The 26,456-nt window shown below is 41.5% G+C and overlaps 1 protein-coding gene across 2 annotated transcripts in view; it reads right to left on the reverse strand.

Annotated features, from left to right (window-relative positions):
• The window catches only part of PRKN (parkin RBR E3 ubiquitin protein ligase), a 1,623,853-nt gene that overhangs the window by 1,101,418 nt on the left and 495,979 nt on the right, over positions 1 to 26,456 (reverse strand). The gene's annotated exons all lie outside the window — the stretch shown is intronic.

A 26,456-nucleotide genomic window follows, 5' to 3' on the forward strand; every position in this document is an offset into this window, starting at 1 on the left:
CACAGGAAACCACAAGAATTAAACGCCAAACAAAGTTGAAATAAGTTCTAGAGAGTGCAAAGTATACTACGCTGTTTATGCACAATTTCCACATGCAGTAATGGAACTTAAAGGAAAGTGACATGTGCAAATTGACCTCACTAGGCACACCTGTTCCAGCAATAAGGTCACAGCCCCTACACTTGGTGCATGCTAGACAAGCCATATTGATTGGGGGCCACAAACTGAAATTTGGGAATAGGTGGAACGCAACAACAGAAAACTAAAGACATGAACTCCGGTAGGAAAAAAAAAAGGTGCCACACAGTAGACATAAACACAGTTAAAAATTATACCCTTTTAAAACTGATTTCCTTCAGAAGTGGTATTCCCTCAGAGTTATCAAATTAAAATACTGGCATCATTTCATTTCATCAAAGAATAGAAAGTTAGTTACTAACAATTCTAAGGTATTTCTCTATAAAACCAAAAAACTTGTTGCCATCTGAGTGAATTCCAACTCATAGCAACCCTATAGGACAGAGTAGAATAGTCCTATAGGGTTTCCAAGGAGTGGCTAATGGATTCGAACTGCCAACCTTTTGGTTAGCAGCCAAATGCTTAACCACTGTACCACCAGGGCTGCATTTCCCTACAGAGCTTAAAATAAATGTCCAAATGGTAGAATTCACGTGCACCCCTCTGCCGGCACACCAACAGGGGAAGCATGGGAATAACATATTAATCCCCAGATTCATTTGCTTTTTCATCTGATTTCACATTTAAAATCAGTAAACATTTACCAAAACGTTCTGCATCCATATATTGATGTGCACAAGTAGGGGATACTTTAAAATTTAACGGAATTAAAGTAGATGTGAGATTAATTGGTAGGACAAAAGCTAGGCTGTTAAGTCCTTGGTTTCAGAATATTCTGTGAGAGGATCTGTTACTGACCTGCATGTTGTCTGATAAAGACCTTGCTCTCTCAGTAAGCCCCTGGATCTCTGTGCCTCAGACTATCCCTTGCTATTCTCACCCATTTTAAGAAGGTTCACAGAACACTCAATGAAGATACAACACTAATAACAATAACAAACCCTTCTGTCCACACTGCTTGGTCCTCAATCTCTCCCATACCCAGCACCGGCAAACTCCTTCACAGAATGGTATCCAGTCGCTTCCCAGCCACCCACGGCCCCACATGCTCTCTTGACGGCAGCCCCCTGTACCATACTCAACTGTTCTCAGGAAGGTCACCAGGATCCCCTTCATTCTCAAATCCCATAGCCTCCCTTCCCAGTTCCCACGTCCCCAGACTTCAGTCACATTCGACACTTGCTCCCTCTGATCCAGGTCTTGCAGCTCTGAATCTCTTCCTGGGACTGTTCTTACTCAGCATCTTTTACTTGTTCACCATTTTCTGTCCCCTTGTTCTCCCTGGGGAAACCCTGGTGGCGTAGTGGTTAAGTGCTACGGCTACTAACCAAGAGGTCGGCAGTTCGAATCCTCCAGGCACTCCTTGGAAACTCTAATGGGCAGTTCTACTCTGCCCTATAGGGTCACTACGAGTCAGAATTGACTCGAAGGCAGTGGGTTTGGGTTTTTTGGTTTTTCTCTCCCTGGATGGTGCAAACTGTTAAGTGCTCGATTATTAACTGAAAGGTTGGCAGTTTGAACCCACCCAGAGAGGCATCTCAGAAGAAAGGGCTGGCAATCTGCTTCTGAAAGGCCACAGCCATGAAAACCCTATGAAGCACAGTTCTACCCTGCAACATATAGGGTTGTCATGAGTCAAAACTGACTCATTGGTAACTTGTTTTTCACTGTTTTAGTTCTCCCCTATCTGCCCTCCCTATTTCTGTCAAAGCACTGCTATCCCCCACAACTTCCCGGCTTCAAGCTCTTCCCTCCCACCTGAAAATCTGATTCTCCTCCTGTGTTTTCTAACTGGCTTAAATGGAAGCTCTGCCTTGGGCTCCTTGTCCCTGCTCTGTTACATCCTACAATGTGCCAATTCTATCTCAGAAATACCTTTCACATCTCAGGTTCCTTTATAATACAGCTGTGACCTCCCCCTTCTACACCTTCATTATGACAACATCCCTCTACCTCTGGTCCCTTCCCACTCCACTGCATTACACACAAGATATTGGGGTGTGTGCTGCATATGGAAAGCGTCTCCCTCTGATCTGTTAAACAGAACCGGACATCTTACTATCTTCTTCATGTGTTTATACTCTTCTCTTTTCTAGGTCAGCTGTCATATGATTTTTATCTTTGCTACCTCTCTTTACAGCATATGTGGTAGATTAAAACCAAAAATAAAAATAACCCACTGCCACTGAATCAATTCTGACTCAGAGTGACTCTATAGAACAGAGTAGAACTGTCCCACAGGGTTTCCAAGACTGTAATCACTATGGAAGCAGACAGCTACATCTTTCTCTTACAGAGCAGCTGGTGGGTTCTACCTGTCAACCTATTGGTTAGCAGCTAAGCACTGAACTGTTGTGCCACCAGGGTCCCTTGTGGTTTATTACTACAAATACATATCCACCCCCACCTTCCTTTCCCCCACCCGTGATGTTGGGCTGAGACCAGTAACTGGTTTTGGCCAGTGTGATGAGATCAGGGCCTGAAAATGGCTTTGCACCACTGTCATTGCCATCAAGAGCTTCCCCTGGCAGTTCCTGAATCTTCAGCCTGGGCACTGACACTGTACAACTGGTGGCCACCTGAGTCACATCCAATTTGACGACCAAGTCCAGCCGCACCCATAACTTGAAACAGAGCCTTCCAGGACTCCAAACTGGGTCAGTAGGCCTGAATATTATGAGAAAAGGATGCTTATTGAATATTGCACTGGGATTATGTCATTGTTTGTTAAACAGCAATAGCTGATGATACTCTATTTTCCATTCTGATTGAACCAATAAATATTCTATCACTATTTATCTTAGCTTTGGTATTCAGTAATCATCCTTCAGCAGAGGATGAAACTTTGGCCAGTACTCTAGCAATGGTACATAGTAGACTTTACCATGAACTGCCACAGGAACAAACAAGTCTGTCCTGGAAGAAATACAGCCAGAGTGCTCATTAGAAACAACCATGGAGAGACTTTGTCTCATGTACTTTGGACATGTTATCAGGAGGGACTAGTCCCTGGAGAAGGACATCATGTTTGGTAATGTAGAGGGTCAGCAAAAAAGAGGAAGACCTTCAAGGAGGTGGAGTGACACAGTGGCTCCAACAATGGGCTCCAAGCATGACAATGATTGTGAGGCTGCTGCAGGACCAGGCAGTGTTTCATTCTGTTGTACACAGGGTTGCTATGAGTCAGAACTGACTCAAGGACACCAAACAACAACAACAGATTTTACCCTAAGCTATTTCAAATAAACAGTCATCAATTCTGAGTGCACTTAGAGGAGGGCTCATATGTGAAGACATGAACTTTGTAACAAGGAAAAACAGTTGAGAATTACTATCCTGACATATCTTGAGGTTTTTGTCCATATTGCTTTTTTTTTTTTTTTCCAAGGAGGCTCAAGAATCTAATCAGAAAACCTCCTCCACACAGTTCGGGACTTATGTACTTCATGGGATCCTCACAGATAAAAGTTAACTCCTTACTCTCTCATCTGAACCCTAATGATCTTTGCCTGCCGTGTTCTTCTTATTGGACTGCTGAGAGTTTGGACTCTCTGTGTGTGTGTCTTATCTTTAAATTTAATTGATAAATTCTTACGATCAGTAAGTAGTGATACTCATCTTTATATTCACCAGAATGCCTCACATAGCGCAGTGAACCTAGTAGATAAATAAAATATGTCTATGAATATGAATAAAATACAAAATCCTCGATAACTTCAATTTTGCTCTTCTTGGATCAACAATCAATGCCCATAGGAATAACAGTCAAGAAATCAAATGACATAGTGCACTGGGAAAATCTGCTGCAAAAGACCTTATTAAAGTTCTAAAAAGCAAAAATGTCACTTTGATGACTCTGGTTGGTGTGACCCAAGTCATGGTCTTTTCCATTGCCTCCTACACATGTAAAAGCCGGACAATGAAAAAGGAAGACAGAAGAACTGATGCATTTGAATTGTGGTGTTGGCAAAGAACATACTGCGGACTTTCAGAAGAGGGAAGAAATAGGTCTTAGAAGAAATACAACCAGCATGCTCCTTAGAAGTGAGGATGGAGAAACTTTACTTCACTTACTTTGGACACATCATCAAGAAAGATCAATCACTCAACCCATCTGGAGCAAAGGAGAGTGAAGAAGACCAGAGACACATGGAAAATAAGAGCCCAAGAGACAGAAAGGGCCACATAAGCCAGAGACTCCATCAGCCTGAGACTGGAAGAACTAGATGGTGCCTGGCTACCACCAATGACTGCCCTGACAGGGAACACAACAGAGAATCCCTGATGGAGCAGGAGAAAAGTGGGATGCAGGTGTCAAATTCTAGTAAAAAGACCAGACTTAATGGTCTGACTGAGACTGGAGGGACCCCAGAGGTCAAGGCCCCTGGACTCTCTGTTGGCTCCAAACTAAAACTATTCCCAAAGCCAACTCTTCAGACAAAGATTAGACTGGACTATAAGACATAAAATGATGCTGATGAGGAGTGTGCTTCTTAGCTCAAGTTAGACACAAAAGACTATGTGGGCAGCTCCTGTCTGGAAGCAAGATGAGAAGGCAGAGGGGGGCAGGAGCTGGTTGACTAGACACGGGAAATACAAGGTGGAGAAAGGAGTGTGCTGTCACATTGTAGGGACAGCAACTAGGGTCACAGATCAATGTATGGTTTTGTACGAGAAACTGATTTGAATTGTAAACTTTCACTTAAAGCACTACCAAAAAAAAAAAAAGGGGGGGGAGGAAAGACCAATCACTAGAAAAGGACATCATGTTTGGTAAAGCAAAGGATCATAGAAAATAAGGAAAACCAACCTTCAATCAGATGGATTAACACAATAGCCACAACAATGGACTCAACCATAGTAACCATCGTGAGGCTGGCACAGGGCGGGCAACGTTTTGTTCTGTTATACACAGGTAATCATGAGTCAGAGCTGACCCAAGGGCAACTGACAACAACAACGATGAACTGAAAAAGTGAATGACTGTAGGGAAGAAAGAGTGAATGAACAAATATGGACACTCATAAGCTCAATACCCAATAGCAATAAGGTCTGTGGGGAACGAGGAAAACGTTCAAGAAAGAACATGGAACGTAAAGTCAAATAAAAACTCAACCCCATGTAATTTATTAACTATATGATATTTGATAAAATACTTTTTCTCCCTAAACTTCAGTTTGTTCATCTGTCATTGGCAATAATATCATCAACTTTGAAGACTGCTCTGAAGATTTATAGAAATGTAAAGAGTACAGACCCCGATCCATACAAATAACTCAGTACCAAGTCATCTGTATCCTCATCAACGCTTATGGGTTTTGAAAAGTAAAGGAGATGGTTCCCTGATCTTGTACACCAGTCAAGCCTCAGAATCCTATTTATCTGCTCCATTTACAAAACCCCAGTTGGAAAATATCCAAAGAAGTTGGAATTAGCAGAAGCTAGAGATGTCACAATTTTTCTGGTAACATTCCAGCCTTCTGTGAACAAAAAGAAAATTCGTCTATGCTCAGATGGCATGGAACACATGAAGAACCTGAGCACATTATCAGGGGCACCTAAAATGTGAAAAATATGGAAGAAATCCGAAAGATGAGTACCCTCTCCTTTGCAAATCCAGATTTTCCTAAGGCTCAGGGAAGAGCTGCCAAGGGGGACAGGAGACCCACCCCAGACTTCAGTACTTAAAGAGATATTTATAGAACATATGTCTCTCATCTCCATCCATGCTTCTGAGATCAGTAATTGCCTGATTCTTTGAATCTGTCCAAAAAAAAGTTGTCAGTCTCAGAAGCTGTCCCTTTGCCAGATGGTCTGCTAACACATCACGCTAGTTCAGTTCAAAACTACATTAACAGCACATCCCATGGATAATATATTGAATAGAGTTTAGCTGTCTGGCCACTCCACAGCCCAAAATAGTATTTAGTTCTCATGGTACACAAATAATTCCTTAGCTGTGGGAGGTAGAGATTTTTGCTGGGAAGACAGCAGAGTACTCCTGTATGGTTTTGAGCTCCCTGAGGGCAAAACAATGTCTTATTTAGCTTTGCTATCTCAGTGCCTAAAATATTGCCTAGCAAAGAGAAAACACTGAATAAGTGTTCTGTTTTCTTTTTATAACAACTTATTAATTCAACAAGTAAATCAGTCCCATCAAGTGTTTAGTGTAGACAAAACATACAGCTATTCATCTGTTATGGATTGAATTGTGCCTCCTCCAAAAAAAAAAAAAATATGAGTTAGAATCCTAACCCTATGCCTGTGGATATAATCCCATCCGGGAATAGGTTTCTTATGCTAATGAGGTCATCTCAGTGTGTGTGTAGGGTGGCCTAAATCTGATCCCTTCTGAGTTATAAGGAGTAGCATCGACACAGAGACAGGCACGAATGAGGAGAGGGGGTGTAGCTGCCACGTGAAGACCACTAAGGAACACCAAGGCCACAGAAACTGGAAGAGGCAAAATTTTTACCCCAGAGGTCACAGAGATAGGAAGAATCTTCCTCTAGATCTGGTGCCCTGAATTTGAACTTCTAGCCTCCTAGGCTGTGAGGAAACAAAATTCTGTTCCTTAAAGCCATACACTTGTGGTATTTCTATTACAGCAGCACTAGGGGACTAAGACATCACTGGACTGGGCTTGGGCTGAGACTGTCAAACAGAGCTGTGGACTCACTGGGGATTGGCATGTCAGTATCTTGGGCTTTCTCCCTACCCAGCACTTTGATTTGGAGATAACCCTTATTAAGGAAACATCCATGGGAACTGTTTGTTGAATATTGACTGGCTATGGTCCAGCTGTCGCTGTCCAACAACGGACATTTGAATAAACATGTTTTCTTTTTCCAAAAAGAAATCCGTTGGATAACATACAATTAGGATCAAATGCTTGAGAAAGAGCAGGACAACCCAATTAGAATGCTGGAAATAAGCAAAAGTGGAAAAACCTGTAAACAACAAAGCTCAATGGTTTCTCAAATATTCTTAAAATTTTAAATCTTGGAAAGATAAGTAGTGTTACCTTAACGAGAAAAATTACTAGGGATTGAAATCATGAAATTTTTCTAATAAGGAAAATTACCGGGGAAGGTTAGACAGATAATCTGTAAAATGATTAGTAAGGAGATTCCAGAAGAGTTAATCACGTTTTAACAAAGGGGATCAAGTGGTTTATGACCCATTGCTAACCTAAAGGGTGATGGTTCAAGCCCACCCATCAGCTCCTTGGAAGAAAGGCCTAGTGATCTGCTTCAGTAAATATTACACTCAAGGAACCCCTACGGTGATCACAATAGTGGGTCCCAGATACAGCTGGAGAAAAATGTGAAACAAAATTCTAACTCACACACACAAAACAAATCCGACTTACTGGTCCGACAGAGACGGAGAAACCCTGAAAGTTGGGCCCCCAGACACCCTTTACAGCTCAGTAATAAAGTCACACCTGAGGTTCACCCTTCAGCCAAAGATTACACAGGCCCATAAAACAAACAATAATACATGTAGCTCAACCACGTATATGAGACAAATGGGCACAGCAGCCCAGGGGCAAGGAGGAGAAGGCAGGAGGGGACAAGAAAGCTTGTAAGAGGGAACCCAAGGTCAAGAAAGGAAGAGTGTGGACACATTGCAGGGTTGGCAACCAATGTCCCAAAACAATCTGTGTATTAATTGTTTAATGAGAAACCAAACTGCTCTGTAAACCTTCACCTAAAGCAAAATATTAAAAAAAAAAAAAAGCAAAGAGTCTCCTACGGAGCAGTTCTACTCTGTAACACATGGGGTCAGTCACTAAGAGTCAGGGTCAAACTCCATGGCAGCTAACAACTATATTAACAAAGTTCTTTCACACACTATAATGATAATTATTTTAACAATAAAAGTAAAAGCACTAACATTTTTTTTAACTCTGTCTTCTAGACTCTGTGACAAGTCATTAGATATAGGGAGCTGTTTAATCTCCACAACAGTCCCATGGGATAGAAGGTTCTTTACCATCAAGAAGTGAGTTAGTACAGAAAGCTCGGAGAGCTGTACCCAGCACGGCACTATCTCAGTATCACGCATTGCTATTAATTTCAATTCCACTCTAGGGATGGTCAAGCTGAGCCACAGGGAAGCAGACGCCTTGCTCAATGTCTCCCAGCACTAAAGTGTAAAGCCAGGACAGGAAAGAGCCATCAGACTCCTCTGTCAACTTTCCCTGAGTCCCCAAGGGGAGTGATCTGCTTCTTACGCTCCAGGATGCGTCTTCGGAGAGGAGGAAGGGTAGTACTGGGATTGGGACAGACAGAGCGGACAAGTCTATCAGCCCTGGGTGAACAGCAGGGTTTGGAAGCTGTAGTACATCTGCCCCAGGTACAAAGGAATGTCTAGAAGGGCCAGAGCCCAGAACGTTAAATCCTAGAGAAGACCCGCACAGGGGCTGGGACAATTTAGGGGTAACCAAAGAAAGCTCAGCGGGATCTGACTGAAAAGAAAAACAAGGCACTTGAAGGAACCACAAGAGGAACCTGTAAAAGCCTGGAGAAGTAAAAGGCAGTGGTGTGAGGGGGAACTACCCCAAAGGCCTGGCAGCCCTAAAGGGCTGGGTACCGGCTCCAGCTGCTGTGCACATCAGCTCCCTGCTAGAGCCTAACACCCTGAGACTATAGCCCTCATCACTGTAATTACTCCTTCAGTGTTTTCCTCTTTAACAGACAGCATCCTCTTCAAGAAAAGGTACGGAATCTTTCCAATATCATGTCTACAGCAGTTATGGTAGTGGCTTGTTAATAATGCAAGCACCACCTATGCGGGCTGAATGAACCCATGACTCTGTGAAGCACAGACTGGTAACTGCAGTCCCTAAAACGTGAGGAAGCACTTCAGATGGTTTTAATAACTGGCCAAAGTCAAATAAGGCATGAAATTAGGAAACAGAAGGGCCAGGTCTGCAGCTTGAGTTTTCTTTCAAATATGCCATGTTAGAGTCTCCACCTCTCTGAGTTCATGGTGTAAGTAGATACACCAGACAGAACCCCTTGGCCAGTCTATTCTTGCAAGATACTCACAGTCTCTACTCATTGGTACACTCACTATAGCAATTTATTGGTCTTTAAATTAGGTTATCCTCAATATCTTCAGTAGTATTAACTGTTTTAAGTTTCCTCTAACCAGTAAACAAGGAGCCCTGGTGGCAAAGCGGTTAAAGTGTTTGGCTGCTAACCTCAAAGTCAGCAGTTCAAACCCAGCAGCTACTCCTTGGGAGAAAGGTGTGGCAGTCAGCTTCCATAAAGATTATAGCCTTGGAAACTCTATGGGACAGTTCTACTCCATCCAGTAGGGTTGCTGGGAGTTGGAATCAACTCTGTGGCAGTGGGTTTGGTTTTGGGTTTTATTCAGTAACCAGTTGCCATTAAGTCAATTCTGACTCATGGCCACCTCATGTGTTTCAGAGTAGAACTGTGCTCCCTAGGGTTTCCGTGGTTGTGACCCTTTGGACATAGGTCATTAGGCCTTTCTTTCAAGGTGCCTCTGGGTGGGTTTGAACCACCAACATTTTGGTTAGCAGCCGAGAGCATTAACCATTTGCACCACTCAGGGACTCCTAGTGCCCTCTCCCCAGTTGCCATGGAGTCAGTTCTGACTCATAGTGACCCTATTCCTATACGTATAGACAGAGTAGAGCTGCCCCACAGAATTTCCAAGTCTGGAATTGGCTCCGCAGCAATGAGTTTGGTTGTCTTGATTCAACCTTTATAGAACCACGGCCGCATCTTTCTCCTGCAGAACAGCTGATGGGCTTGAAGTGCCAACCATTTGGTTCACAGGCGAGTGCTTAACCACTGTACCACCAGGACTCCTTCCTAGTTCTGAGTCTGTTAAACTCTATTTCACCATACCAAATACTTGATAAGATTTCAGAAGAAGAATGTCATGCCCCCATTAGCATACCAAACTTAAAGTCTGAAAATCTGATTTTCTTAAAAAAATTTTTAATAGCACACATTTTCTCTAGAAAACCAATAACCTGATTAGCCAAGAATTATAAGATAAAAAGATTTCCTAATTTAATAGCCAATGATGTTATCAGGTATTAATTTTAAAAATAATTTTGACATTAAGCTTTTTTTCTCAGATAATTTTAAAGGAACGCTTTTTATATAACAATTCAGATTTTCTTCTTTTTTACTGTTTGTTTTTGTTGAATAAAATCCAGCATACTTATTACTTGTTGCTTCTTTTGAAAATAACTTACAACAAACAGACGTTTTTGTAAGCCCAGCAGTTTTAACTGACACATTTTCTCTGCCAAAGAAAGAATAAATGGACATTATCTAGGAAGTCATTTAAGGGTGTTCTAGAATGTAGTGGTTAGGAAGTGTTTTGTGTGGTCACTCTAACAACGCAATAACAGGTATAAAGCCAACATGAGCTTGGAGATGGTCAGAGGGGTCAAATTACCACAAAGGGGTTTTTCCCAGTGATACTTTTCCCTTCAACTCCAGTTCCCCTCCATGGTTTTCAATGAACCCTGTGTGCCAATTTATATTAATTGGAAGAGAATAAAAACTATTTCTTCAACTTGATCCTTCACTAAAAAAATGAAAGAAGTGACTTAAAAAAGGTGGATACTTGGTGCCTTATGCTTTTAATTTAATTCACATTTTGTATAACTGGTTTCCATTATAATCAAAGACATTATGCTAAATAGTGATATTGAAAGGCCCCTCTCCTGTTCCCAAAGGCAGAGTAATACAATTACTGTGAAATGTCAATTAGCCCCACACTAATTAGCTACCGGTCTTACCTGGGTCCCGGGGTTCCCTGACTCTTTCCTACCGCTGGTCTTTGGCCATTTCTCTGTTCATTAAGACCCCACCAGAAGGGGCTGAGCAGGGGGAGGGAAAGGAGACAAATCACAATCAACTGATTCCGCTACCTGGTAGCCATGCCAGTAAATGATGTATTTGTAAGAAAAGGCTAGCGCCGTTTGCTCAAGCAGAGTTGGAGATTTCGTGTATTCAATGTTCGCCCTTCTCTAAATACAAAGGATAATGGATATGTCCACTAAAACTGAGTTAAAATCATGTCTACATTTAAACTTTGCAGGAAATGTCCCCTAAGTGTCATTCTATCAAATATTATTTTATTATCAGCTATGATAAATATTGTAAACAATAAAAAAAAATCCATATAGATTTTTTCAATAGTATTAAATTTTTTTAAAGCCATTTCATGTACTTTAGAGTATTCCTGGGAGCAGTGTTAACAAATATACTCTTTTTCTCATGTGCATGTATGGCAAAAAGGGATCAATTTTGAATAATAATAATCTACTTTGTATCATATATTCTTCCTAAAGATATTTTACCCCTAAGCAATTCAATTATAGGGAAAAATATATATATATGAAGCCAGCAAACCCTCATTATCACCTTCCCATCTCATACGCACCTCCCTCTTACTATGTTCTTCTGTTTCCCCAAAACTCAGTAAGAACATTTATCATCGCTAATAATAAATGTGAGCTAAAAGAGATTTATTAATGAGGTCAGGGGAGGACACATTGCAGCAATGGGCCCATTCCTGAAAAACTGCCAAAGATAAAAAGAATAAATAGGTAGTCAGACTGGAACTGCATTAATTTGCTTTGTTTTATGTCTTAAAATAACATAAACATAGGAAATGGTGGAATACCTGTAATCAGTGGAAGGCAAGAGTGGTAATTTTCAGCCACTGACCACGTTAACGTAGACCCTTCCTCTTCCCTCCCCTCCTCGCCTCAAAAAAAAAAAAAAAAAAAATCTCAGAAAACAAAACCTTTATCAGGAGGGAAAAAAGAGCCATGGGTATTTGCTCCTGCAGTGGCTCCATAACATAGAGCTGTAAGAAATGTGTACAATCTCTCACTAAAGGGGAGAAAAATAACTTATTCTTAAAAATTCCAGGTTTCTTCCTAAATCAAGCAGATGCCCCACAGACACTGAAGATGATCTAGTCCAGTGCCACCATGCAGAGCCATTCGGTAAACCAGTGGTCTTGCTGTTTCCTAGAAACCCAGGGGTAGTGAGTGTCCTTCCATGGCTCTAGGGCATGGTGAGCAAAGACAATATTGAGCCAAGCACTTTCTTTTTTCTGGGTTGCGAGAAGGAGGATTCTGGCCTTGCCCCATCAAGGCAAAAGCATGGCCTTAGGAAGACTGGACTCAGGGAGTCCACCATTTAGCAGAAAGCTCTAACCGCTCTGTCATTTTCATTTTTTCCAACCAAAGAAGGTACAGTGGGTCGAATGACGTCCCCACAAAATTCATGGCCAAGCAAAACCTCAGAATGTGACCTTATTTGCAAAGTGGGTTTTTGTAGATGAAATCAGTTAGGGAGCTTGGGATGAGATCATCCTGGATTTAGGGTGGGCCCTGAATCCAGTGACTGTTGTCTTTATAAGAGGAGAAGACACAAACATACAAGGAACAAGGCCACGTGAAGACTGAGCCAGAGACTGGAGTCAGACTGCCACAAGCCAAGGAGCTTCAGGAACCACAGAAGAGGCAAGCAACAATCTTCCCCTGGAGCTTTCAGAGAGAACAGGGCCCTACCGACACCTTGATTTCAGACTTTTATCCTCCGGAACTGTGAGAGAATAAAGACGTGGATTTTAAAACATCTGGTTTGTGGTTCTTTGATCCTGCAGGCTTGGAAAACAAATACAGGAGGGAAAGGCATTCAGGGTAGAAGGAACAGAATGTGCAAAATCAGGGATGAGAAACATTAGGAGCTACTCTGGGGAGGCAGAAAGGCTGGACTAGGACACTTACAGGCAGGGTAAAATGTACATGTGGGACTTGCCAAGAAGGCCACTAATTTAGCACTCCATCAAGCCGGCATCAACTACATAGTTTTTCAACATTTATCAAGAAGAGGATCTTAGATCTGTGACGGGGAGGAGTGAAGAAAACTGCCGGTAGCAGACCACTTTCCACACCCTCTGGTCTTGGGTTCATTTTGGTCAGGTCACTTGAACCCAGGTTTGTCTGGATTTATGTAGTTTATGCCTCTTGCCCCAGAGTACTGTTAAGAGCTACCTCTTTAACTATTAAGGTGTTCTGACCCAGTTTGAAAGACAAGCCATATGGCCATGCTATTATGGTTGCCCACGGCACATAGTAGGTGCTCAATAAGCATTTTTGAAGAACTTAATAAGAGATCCACAACGGCAGTACTGAAGCTGTGGTGTCTCAGTGGTTAAGTGTTTGTCTGCTAAACAAAAGGTTGGCAGTTCAAATCCACCAGCCCAGCCACTCCTTGGAAACCCTATCGGGCAGTTCTAGTCTGTCCTATAAGGTCACTATGAGTCAGAATTGACTCACTGGCAATGGGTTTGGTTTTCTTGGAATGGCAACACTACTTAATAGTTTTTGAATTGTCTACGTGCCTGGCACTGTTTTCATTTTACTCTGCTTAACTACACAGTGAAGCAGATACTATGGCTATCCTTCTTTTATAGATGAAGTAGCTGAAGTCCAAAGAAGTCAAGTCACTGTTGAAAGTCACAACAGCTACTAAGTGCCTGAGCTGGAATAATAACTAATATTTGTGCGGCACTTCACCCTTCACGAATCCCTCTCATAAATACCAACACACTTAATCCCATGTAATGCTTTCAACAATGCTTTGTCAAGTAGGTATTATGTTCAGTATTTTAACAAGGTAACTTAGGGCTCTGGAAGACAAAATGGATTTGTCAAGATTACACATGGAGTATCTATCTAAACAGATAGTCTTCTCTCCTGATCAAAATCTGAATAAAAATCACCTGAGGTGTAAACTAGAAGAAGAGATATTTCATATCCCATCCTAGACTTATGGAATCAGAATGTGTAAGACTGGGTCCTGGATATCTGCATTTTGAAGGACCTGCCTGGTGACTCTTAATATGCAAAAAAAGTTAAGAATCTGCTTGGTGAGGGACAGAGCTGGACTTTAGAGCTCTGGCCTCTCACTGACCCTTTCCTTCCTCAGATGAAATCCTCCATCATGGCTACACCCATCATATACTCGGGACCTGCACCCTCCTCAGACCTCTGCTGAAGGCTGACAAGTATTCCAGAGAGCCATGTGAGCACAAGTGCTATGGATTACATTGTGTTCCCCCCAAAATATATGCTGGAATCCAAACCCTTATACCTGGGGTTGAGATCCTGTTTGGAAACAGGACTTTATTTGTTATGTTAATTAGACCACACCCCAGTAGGCTGGTTTCTAAATCTAATCACTCCTAAGTTATAAAAAGAGCAGATGAAACACAGAGATACACACAGGTTGAAGACAGATGCCGTGCGTGGATGGTCAACAAGCCAAGGAACCCCAAAGAACCAAGAAATACCAGGCTACCGGCAAGGATGAAATCCGTAGGGCTGAGACCTTGATTGGGACTTTAACCTCCAGAATTAAGATAAAATTTTTATTCTTTAAAGCTACTTGCTGTATTTGTGATACAGCAACACTAGGAGACTAAGACGACACGGAAAAACCTGTAAGAGTTGGGGAAAGACAACAAAAGAGGTCTTAACCCGGGAAGGCTTTCATGACATCAAGAAGCCTGAAAGAGTCCTTTCTATTCTCAGGACCACTCTCTAAGGATTGCCCACTGACACATTAGATCAAATTAGAATCAAAGGCTGGGACGGAGCACCAGTTTACTTGGATGTGGCCAAGGAAAAAGTTTAATCTGTCATGTATACTTTTCAAACAGATTATGAAGACTATAAAAGAAGGCTCGTTGTATAGCCAGATGTTCCCGTCAGACATTTACAAACTACCAGTAACAAATGTGGCATCAGTTATGTGTTTATAGGGCAGATCCCTGGATTAACATACAAATAGTAAGACTTCTGCAAGCCCATAGGCAGATGATATTTATAAGCCTTGCCTTTGTTGAGTAATTTTGTTAACCTATAAAATGTTTGGAAGAGCACAAAGTGAAGTCAATGACAGAAAACAGTTATGTTTTAAGTCACATAATGATGTAATGACCCACTTAGCTTTTCCTGTCTTTAAAATCTAGTACACCAGTTCTTCTGAAGTACGTCAAACCCAAAGGGAAAGGGTAAGGGAAACAAATGCACACGAGGACGGTGACTTAGTCCTGCCGCCTGCAGGCAATCCTCTCCATACTAGCAAGAGGAAGAACCTGAAGGAAGGGAATGATTTGGCAAAACTAAGAAAATTATCATAATACGTTGATTTTATTGTATGTTCTTATGGGGGAATTAGCACAGAAACCTGTTAATAAAACACTCTGTAGGACAGGCAGGCTTCTGGGATACAAGTCATGGGTTACAAGCAGTACATGCAAGAAGGAAAATATCATATGGATAAATATCTATAGATCTGAGGGTAATTAAAAAACTCAAAGAACAAAGCCCATTACTGTTGAGTCAATTCCTACTCATAGTCACCCTATGGAACAGAGCAGAACTGCCCTATAGAGTTTCCAGAACTGTAAATCTTTAGAGGCAGATTGCCAAATCTTTCTCCTGTGGAGTGGGTTGGTGGGTTCGAACTGTCAATCTTTTGTTTAGCGGCAGAGCACTTAACCACAACCACTGTGGCACCAGGGCCCCTTGAGGCTAATCACCCTCCCCAAAATAAACAAAAAAACAAGTGAGCATATAAACACAAACACACACACACACAGGCACACATACTCCATCAAGTCCTAAAAACATACATGGATATATTCTTTATCCTGAATGTAGGGAAATTATTTAAAACTAAGACAACTTCATGATGCTATAAAATATTAATAAATTTAACTAAATCAAAATGGAAACACTTTTTTAAAATTTTTTATTGTACTTTAAGTGAAAGTTTACAAATTAAGTCAGTCTCTCATATAAAAATTTATATACACCTTGCTATATACTCCTAGATGCTCTCCCCCAATGAGACAGCACACTCCTTCTCTCCACTCTCTATTTTTGTGTCCATTCAGCCAGCTTCTGACCCCCTCTGCCTTCTCATCACCCCTCCAGACAGAAGATGCCCACATAGTCTCTGTGTCTACTTCATCCAAGAAGCTCACTCCTCATCAGTATCATTTTCTATCCTATAGTCCAGTCCAATCCCTGTCTGAACAGTTGGCTTTCGGAATGGTTCCTGTCTTGGGCTAATACAAGATCTGGGGACCATGACCTCCGGGGTCCTTCTAGTTTCAGTCAGACCATTAAGTCCGGTCTTTTTTACAAGAATTTGGGGTCTGTATCACACTGCCCTCCTGCCCCCTCAGGGGTTCTCTGTTGTGTTCCTTGTCAGGGCAGTCATTGGTTATAGCTGGGCACCATCCAGTTCTTCTGGTCTCAGGCTGATGTAGTCTCTGGCTTACGTGGCCCTTTCTGTCTCTTGGGCTCCTAATTACCTTGTGTCTTTGGTGTTCTTCATTCTCCTTTGCTCCAGGTGGGTTGAGATGAATTGATGCATCTTAGATGGCCGCTTGCTAGCGTTTAAGACCCCAGACACCACTCTCAAAAGTGGGATGCAGAATGTTTTCTTCATAGATTTTATTATGCCCGTTGACATAGATGTCCCCTGAAACTATGGTCCCCAAACTCCAACCCCTGCTATGTTGGCCTTCGAAGCATTTAGTTTATTCAGGAAACTTCTTTACTTTTGGTTAAGTCCAGTTGTGCTGACCTTGCCTGTACTGTGTGTTGTCTCTCCCTTCACCTAAAATAGTTCTTGTCTACTGTCTAATTAGTGAATACCCTTCTTCCTCTCTCCCTCCCCACTCTCATAACCATCAAAGAATATTTTCTTCTGTTTAAACTATTTCTCAAATTCTTATAATAGTGGTCTCATACAACATTTGTCCTTTTGCAACCAACTAATTACACTCAGCATAATGCCTTCCAGATTCCTCCATGTTATGAAATGTTCCATGGATTCATCATTGTTCCTTATCGATGTGTAGTATTAAAATAGAAATACTTTTTAATGACAAAATGTATCCTAAGCAAAGGTAAATGGCAAATTGGCAGAAAACATTTCCAACTTAGAACAAAGACACAGAACTCTTGAAAACTGGAAAAGTTTAAAAATCTCCTAGAAAAAATGGGTAAAAGACATGAAAAGTTACCAAAAAAAGTACAAATGAATATTAAAATACAAAAAGATTATCAACTTTGCTTACAATCAACTTTGCTTACAATATGATAAACACCAATTAAAACTTTTAATTCCCTTTTTCATGAATGAAACTGACCAAATTTCAAACAACTAGGAAATGTGCTCTGTTTTGTGTGAACTGTCCTGGAAATGCACACACAACTGTCTAACAAACCTACATACAAGCTTAACACTTGATCCCCAAATCTCAGTTCTAGGAGCTTACCCTAAACATAATACAGCTCCACAATCATGAAACAACATACACACAAGGTTATCCAGTGCGGGACTCTTTTTAATAACAAAATATCAGAAACAACCTCAATGCCGACTCATAGAAAAGAAGTAAATTCTGTATCTATAAAGAATGAGGCCCGTCCTTGTCGACTGGCATGGAGTGGTGATACTCCTACAACAGGAAGAAAAGAAAACAAAGTACAGAATAGTAGGTATTATATGGTGCTTTTTACGTAAGAATCAAAGGGAAATAGGAATGTATGTGTGTAGTTAATTTTTGCAAAAAGAAACATGTTGTTGTTAGGTGCCATCGAGTCAATTTCAACTCGTAGCGACCCCATGTGACAGAGTAGAACCGTCCATCATGTTTTCTAGGCTGTAGTCTTTATAAATCTCTACGAAAAGGGTATTTCCGTATCAGGAGATTTGGCAGGCATCATCTTAACCAAGTCACCACCACTACGGTTTATAGAATGATTATAGTCAGTTTAAAAAAATGCAGCAAATAGATTAAAATTTAGCAGCTCATGACAACTTCAAGAAGGTTATTAACACAAATAAGCCGATTACCCAAAGCTAATGAGTTTTTAGGATCCTAAGAACAACTTCTGCGGTCTAGGACAACGCACGGACTAGTGCACCGTACGAATAGCCATGCACGACTGAGCTAATGAGAATGCTGCTTTATTACAGAGACAGCCGATGAGGCCTCTTAGCCATTTTACAATAAAGCCCATCCACATCATAAACTTCCAGCAGATATGGATTTCTGCACGAGAAGACAGGGTACGAGAACAATAAAATCCTCCCAGATATCCACCCAAAGCAATCAAAAGCACCATAAATAGAAGGGAAACACGTCTGCTAAAATCCGTGTTAACGAGTATTCGAGAAAATACAGAGTTTATCAATATCTTAAATATACATACAGAAATTCTCAAATAAGTGCACAAAGACATGTACATGGATGTTCACTGCAACAATAATGATAAATGAAACGATCAAATGATCATCAATATTGGACTGGCTGACATTCATCCAAACAGCTGGTAAGCACCTGTTCTAACCCGATGCAAAGCTGCAGGGAAAGATGCAGGCCTTTTCTTCTTTCACTGCGGTGAATATATACTCAACGAAACATGCACCAAGTCAACAATTTCTACATGTATAAGTCAGCGACATTGATCACATTCTTCAAGTTATACAACCACTCTCTTGCTATCCTCTTCCAAATTATTCTAACACCATTAACATAAACTCAATGCCCTCTAAGTCAAAACTCTCACCTCTGGTAACCACTAATAATTTTTGGTTTCTATATATTTGCCTCTTTCATGTAAGAGGGATCGTACAATACTTGTCCTTTCATGACTCACTTATTTCACTCAGCATGATGTTTTCAAGGTTCATCCATGCAATAGCATGCATCAAGACTTCGTTTCTCTTTATGGCTGAGTAATATTCCATTAAGGGGCCCTGGTGACACAGTGGTTAAGTGCTCAGTGGTTCAAACCCACCAGCCGCTCCCAGGGAGAATGATGTGACAGTTTGCTTCCATATCCACCGCATGGATAGATCACGGTTTGTTTACTTATCTGCTGATGGGCATTTCGGTTGTTTCCACCCTTTGCCTATTGTAGACAGTGCTGCAATGAACACTGACGTACAGGTTTCTGTTTGCATTCTTGCTTTTACTTCTTCTGGGTGTATACCTAGGATTGGGACTGCCAGGTCATATGCTATTCTCATTTTCAACTTTTATTTTTTTAGGAAATGCTAGGTTTTTCCAAAGTGGCTGCACCATTTTACATCCCACCAGCAATGGATGAGGGTTCCAGTTTCTCATAATCATGGCAACACCTATTGTTTTCTGGTTTTTTGGTTTTTTTGCTGTTGTTGTTTGTTTTATCATTGCCATCTAATGGGGGTGAGATGGTATCTCCTTGTAGTTTTGATTTGCATCTCTGTAACGGATCAGTCCCTGGAGAAGGACATTATGCTTAGTAAAGTAGAGGGTCAGTGAAAAAGAGGAAGACCCTCAGCGAGATAATTAACACAGTGGCTGCAACAGCAGGCTCAAGCACGGCGACAGTTGTGGGGATGGTGGAGGACCCAGCAGTGTTTTGTTCTGCTGTGCATACGGTTGCTGTGAGTTGGAACGTACTGGACAGCACCTAACAACAACAACAATGGCTAACGAAGGAGCCCTGGTGGCACAGTGGTTAAGCACTCACCTGGTAAGACAAAGGTCAGGGCCCTCCATGGGAGAAAGATATGGCAGTTGGAAGAATACAGCTTAGGAAACCCTATTGGCAAGGTCTACCCTGTCCTATAGGGTCAACAGCAACGGATCGATGGCTAATGAGCCCCTTAGTGGCACAATCTCTTAAATGCTCAACTATTAACTGGAAGGTTGAAGGTTTGAACCCACCCAGAGGTGCCTAGGGAGACAGGCCTGGGGATCTGCTTCGGAAAGGACACAGCCTTGAAAACCCTATGGAGAAGTTCTACTCTGCACACATGGGGTCACGTGGGGTTGCCATGATTTGGAATCAACTTGACAACAACTAACAACAATGGCTAATGATGTTGAACATCTTTTCATGCGTTTGCTTGCCATTTTGCAGGCCCTTTTTTTTTTTTAATTTTTATTGTGCTTTAAGTGAAAGTTTACAAATTAAGTCAGTCACTCATACAAAAATTTATATACACCTTGCTATATACTCCTAGTTGCTCTCCCCCAATGAGACAGCACACTCCTTCCCTCCACTCTCTATTTGCATGTCCATTCAGCCAGCTTCTGACCCCCTCTGCCTTCTCATCACCCCTCCAGACAGGAGATGCCCACATACTCTCCTGTGTTTACTTGATCCAAGAAGCTCACTCTTCACCAGTATCATCTTCTATCCCATAGTCCAGTCCAATCCCTGTCTGAAGAGTTGGCTTTGGAAATGGTTCCTGTCTTGGGCTAACACAAGGTCTGGGGACCATGACCTCTGGGGTTCTTCTAGTTTCAGTCAGACCATTAAGTCTGGTCTTTTTTACAAGAATTTGGGGTCTACATCCCCCTGCTCTCCTGCCCCTCATGGTTTCTCTGTTGTGTTCCTTGTCAGGGCAGTCATCAGTTGTAGCCAAGCACGGTCTAGTTCCTCTGGTCTCAGGCTGGTGTAGTCTCTGGTTTATGTGCTCCTTTCTGTCTCTTGGACTTCTAATTACCTTATGTCTTTGGTGTTCTTCATTCTCCTTTGCTCCAGGTAGGTTGAGACGAATTGATGCATCTTAGATGGCTGCCTGCTAGCATTTAAGACCCCAGACACCACTCTCAAAAGTGGGATGCAGAATGTTTTCTTAATAGATTTTATTATGCCAATTGACTTAGATGTCCCCTGAAACCATGGTCCCCAGTGCAGGCCCAAGATTGAGTAAAAACAGCCAGTCCCAGAACAGCATGTTATTATTAGTCCACTTAGATACACATTGTATATATTTACATATATACATTACAATTATTGAGCATAAATACAGACCGTGTTTACCTGTGAAGAATGGGCTTTGGGGGTAGGAGAAGGAATTTCAGTTTTTACTTCACATACTTCCAAAATTAAAAAAAATATATAAGCATTTGTTACTTTGGTAATTTCAAAGGGATTCTTGGGAAAATATTTGCAAGCAAAATATTCATTTAATCTGATATCCCCCCCCCGCCCCCCCCCCCCCCCGCCTTTTAGGAGAACAGATAGTGACAGAAAGTGCTGTCCGTTTCAGGGCATGGAATTCTCCTTTTCACTTTCCTGTCAGTGTCTGTGTTGATAATGTTGTCTCTCTCACTTTGTCATCATCAGCTGCAGCCTCTGTCTGACTATATCTTACAACCCTTTCTAGACCCAACTTCATTTCACTTATAGTTTTTTCGGCAAGAGCCAATCACTCATTTCTGTTTTTGAGGAAAAAACAAAAAACCAACCTGCGTTTTACACTTTCTAAACCCTGGTGGCATAGTAGTTTAGTGCTATGGCTACTAACCAAGAGGTCGGCAGTTCAAATCCACCAGACTCTCCTTGGAAACTCTATGGTGCAGTTCTACACTGTCCTATAGGGTCACTATGAGTCAGAATCGACTCGACGGCAGTGGGCTTGGTTTTTGGTTTGGACTACCTTCATGGGGCCCTGGCTGCACAGTGGTTAAGAGCTTAGGCTGCTAACCAAAGGGTCAGCAGTTCAAATCCACCAGCTGCTCCTTGGAAATACAGTTCTACTCTGTCGTGTAGGGTTGCTATGAGTCAGCATTGACTGGTGGCAACAGGATGATTTTTATTCCCTTCGCGCCAAGGCTGTTTCACTTCAGGTTTGGGACTATTCTTGGAGGGGATTAGATGCTGGAAATGCGTTTTCAACATGACTGAAATTTGTGTTTATGTATGTGTGGGTGTGCGTGTTTGCGCACATGTACGTATGGTTTCATATTTTCAGAGTCTTTGTGAAAGCTCCAGTAAGTTCCATGGCTTCTGAGAATGGAAAAGAGGATAAAGAGACTACAGTGAGGCAAAATTCTGAAGTGTTAGCCTCTTTTCTCTGATTATGCTGCTGGACCTATGGTACCTTTTACTTTTTGTAATGACCATAATGAAAAATCAGAGAAGCAGAGAGTCAAAAATATGTCCGGGTTAATTCACATTAAATGTTGCTGTAGTTTCTTACTTTTAAGAGGTATTAGGTGCCATTTTCTCGACCGGTATGGCAATTCAGTGTCCTAACTCTGGGACGGAGTCCACATTAGCCTGTTCTCCAAAGCCAGCTCACAGGCTTATGTGGTTTACTGGAACAACGTTCTAAAATGTTCGAATTACAATACGGACATTTGGAAATGCAAATGATTTACACAAATTTGAATACACCGTGTTTAATTAAAAAAAAAGTAAAATAAAATAAAACTCTAGGCATTCATAAACTAGGAAAATGGAGACTTCAACTGACATTCAAAGAGAAACTTACCTAAGCTAATTCTTGATTTGTGGGCTCTCAAGGGCTCAGGACCCACTGTTAAAGACCATATAAGGAATTTTAAGTTGAAAGGATTTTACAATTTAAGCTAATAAGGTATTTATTTTATTGTATATTTTATCATTTCATAAGACTTTCACATTGAACCAATCTTCCTGAAATATTAATTCCACAATAGTTGCTAACATTTAAAAGTTGGGCAATTTCACCCAAACATCCTTATTCTGACTTTATTTACTTTGGAGAAAAGAGACATGATTGGACAAGATGGGTACCCATTTCAACATGTTCAGGGCTGAAAAGACAATATGTACATACATTTAGTGGCATATACAAGTTCTTCACTGACTTCGTCAGCCCCACACTGCCGATTTTGCTCTTTCCCAGTGACTACCTACGCTCTTGGAAACCCTGGTGGCATAGTGGTTAAGTGCTACAGCTGCTAACCAAAGGGCCAGCAGTTCAAATCCACCAGGCGCTCCTTGGAAACTCTATGGGGCAGTTCTACTCAGTCCTATAGGGTCACTATGAGTCGGAATCAACTCGACGGCACCGGGTTTACCTATGCTCTGGAAAACCTGATGGTGCAGTGGTTAAGAGCTACAGCTGCTAACCAAAAGGTTGGCAGCTCAAATTCACCAGCCACTCCTTGGAAACCATATGGGGCAGTTCTAGTCTGTCCTATATGGTCTCTATGAATTGGATGACTCAATGGCAACGGGTTTTGCTTTTTTTGTTTTTCTTACCTATGCTCCGCAGGTATCTGAGATTTGCTCACTGATCTAAAACTGTTGAGCATTCTGCTGCCTCTTATTAATAACAAGGACTCCTTGTTCCCTCTTGTCCATTCACCTTTTTTTTTTTTCCAAAAGCCAAGGACTTTTAGAGTCCTGGAAGATACGGCAATACCTTTGTTGTCAGAATCTTGGCTGCCATCACAATCCCACAGGACAAAACTAGTGAGGGTATATTTTAAACAAGCTTTGTTGTTGCTGTTGTTAGGTGCGGTCGAGTCAGTTCCAACTCATAGTGACCCTATGCACAACAGAACGAAACACTGCCCAGTCCTGCGCCATCCTTACAATCTTTGTTATGCTTCAGCTCATTGTCACAGCCAGTGTCAATCCACCTCATTGAGGGTCTTCCTCTTTTCTGCTGACCCCCCTGTACTCTGCCAAGCATGATGTCCTTCTCCAGGGACTGATCCCTCCTCACAACATGTCCAAAGTATGTAAGACACAGTCTCGCCATCCTTGCTTCTAAGGAGCGTTCTGGTTGTACTTCTTCTAAGGCAGACCTGTTCGTTCTTTTGGCAGACCATGGTATATTCAATATTCTTTGCCAACACGACAATTCAAAGGCGTCAATTCTTCTTCGGTCTTCCTTATTCATTGTCCAGCACTCACATGCATATGATGTGACTGAAAATATCATGGCTTGGGTCAGGTGCACCTTTGTCTTCAGGGTGACGTCTTTGCTCTTTAACACTTTAAAGAGGTCCTTTGCAGCAGATTAACGTAATGCAATACGTGTTTTGATTTCTTGACTGCTGCTTCCATGGCTGTTGATTGTGGGTCCAACTAAAATGAAATCGTGGACAACTTCAATCTTTTCTCCATTTATCATGATGTTACTCACTGGTCCAGTAGTGAGGATTTTGTTTTCTTTATGTTGAGGTGCAATCCATACTGAAGGCTGTGGTCTTTGATCTTCATTAGTAAGTGTTTCAAGTCCTCTTCACTTTCAGCAAGCACGGTTGTGTCATCTGCATAACACAGGCTGTTAATGAGTCTTCCTCCAGTCATGATGCCCTGTTCTTCTTCATATAGTCCAGCTTCTCGGATTATTTGCTCAGCATACAGATTGAATAGGTATGGTGAAAGAATACAACCCTGATGCACACCTTTCCTGACTTTAAACCAATCACTATCTCCTCGTTCTGCCCAAACAACTGCCTCTTGACCTAGGTAAAGGTTCCTCATCAGCACAATTAAGTGTTCTGGAATTCCCATTCTTCGCAATGTTATCCATAATTTGTTACGATCCACACAGTCCAATGCCTTTGCATAGTCAATAAAACACAGGTAAACATCCTTCTGGTATTCTCTGCTTTCAGTCAGAATCCATCTGACATCAGCAATGATATCCCTGGTTCCACATCCTCTTCTGAAACCAGCCTGAATTTCTGGCAGTTCCCTGTTGATACACGCTGCAGCTGTTTTTGAATGATCTTCAGCAAAATTTTGCTTGTGTGTGATATTAATGATATTGTTCTATAATTTCCACATTTCGTTTGGATCACCTTTCTTGGGAATAGGCATAAATATGGATCTCTTCCAGTCAGTTGGCCAGGAAGCTGTCTTCCATATTTCTTGGCATAGATGAGTGAGCACCTCCAGCGCTGCATCTGTTTGTTGAAACATCTCAATTGATATTCCATCAATTCCTGGAGCCTTGTTTTTCACCAATGCCTTCAGAGCAGCTCGGACTTCTTCCTTCAGTACCATCAGTTCCTGGTCATATGCCACCTCTCGAAATGTTTGAACATTGACTAATTCTTTTTGGTATAATGACTCTGTGTATTCCTTCCATCTTCTTTTGATGCTTCCTGGGTCGTTTAATATTTTCCCCATGGAATCCTTCACTATTGCAACTCGAGGCTTGAATTTTTTCTTCAGGTCTTTCAGCTTGAGGAACGCTGAGCGTGTTCTTCCCTTTTGGTTTTCCATTTCCAGCTCTTTGCACATGTCATTATAATACTTTACTTTGTCTTCTCGAGCCACCCTTTGAAATCTTCTGTTCAGTTCTTTTACTTCATCAATTCTTCCTTTCGCTTTAGCTGCTCGACATTCGAGAGCAAGTTTCAGAGTCTCCTCTGACATCCATCTTGGTCTTTTCTTTCTTTCCTGTCCTCATTGACCTCTCACTGTCTTCATGTATGATGTCCTTGATGTCATTCCACAACTTGTCTGGTCTTTGGTCACTAGTGTTCAAAGCTTACACAACATTTTACGTCTTCCCTCCTGTTATGGATTGAATTGTGTCCCCCCAAAATGTGTGCCAAGTTGACTAGGGCATGATTCCCAGTATTGTGTCATTGTCCTCTATTTTGTGATCTGACGTAATTTTCCTGTGTGTTGTAAATCCTTGATGTCTTCGCACAACTCCTCTGGTCTTCAGTCATTAGTGTTCAATAGTTTCCAAATTCATGTAGGATATATTCAAGGTTGTGTTTTGGCTCTCACAGACTTGTCCTAATTTTCTTTAGCTTTAACGTGAACTTGCATATGGGCAGTTGATGGTCTGTTCCACGGTTGGCCCATGACCTTGTTCTAACTGATGGTACTGAGCTTTTCCATTGTCTCTTTCCACAGATATAGTTGATTTGATTTCTGTGTTTTCCATCTGGTGAGGACCACATGTACAGTCACTGTTTATGTTATTGAAAAAAGGTATTTGCAATGAAGAAGTCATTGGTCTTGCAAAATTCTATCATTCAATCTCTGATGTTATTGGTATCACCAAGGCCATATTTTCCTGCTACTGATTCTTCTTTGTTTCCAACTTTCACATTCGAATAACCAGTATTTATGAATACATCTTGATTGCATATCTGATCAATTTCAGACTGCAGAAGTTGTCAAAAATCTTCAATTTCCTCATCTTTGGCCTTAATGATTTCTGCATATATTTGAAATAATAGTCGTATTAACTGGTCTTCCTTGTAAGTATATGGATATTATCCTATCACTGACAGCATTGTACTTCAGGACAGATCTTGAAATGTTCTTTTTGATGATGAATTCGATACCATTCCTCTTTAATTTGTCATTCCTGGTATGGTAGGCCATATAATTGTCTGATTCAAAATGGCCAATATCAGTCCATTTTAGCTCACTAATGCCTGAGACATTGATATTTGCTCGTTCC

The sequence above is a fragment of the Loxodonta africana genome, chromosome 1 (genome assembly GCF_030014295.1).
Source record: "Loxodonta africana isolate mLoxAfr1 chromosome 1, mLoxAfr1.hap2, whole genome shotgun sequence".
In the NCBI taxonomy this organism is placed as follows: domain Eukaryota; kingdom Metazoa; phylum Chordata; class Mammalia; order Proboscidea; family Elephantidae; genus Loxodonta; species Loxodonta africana.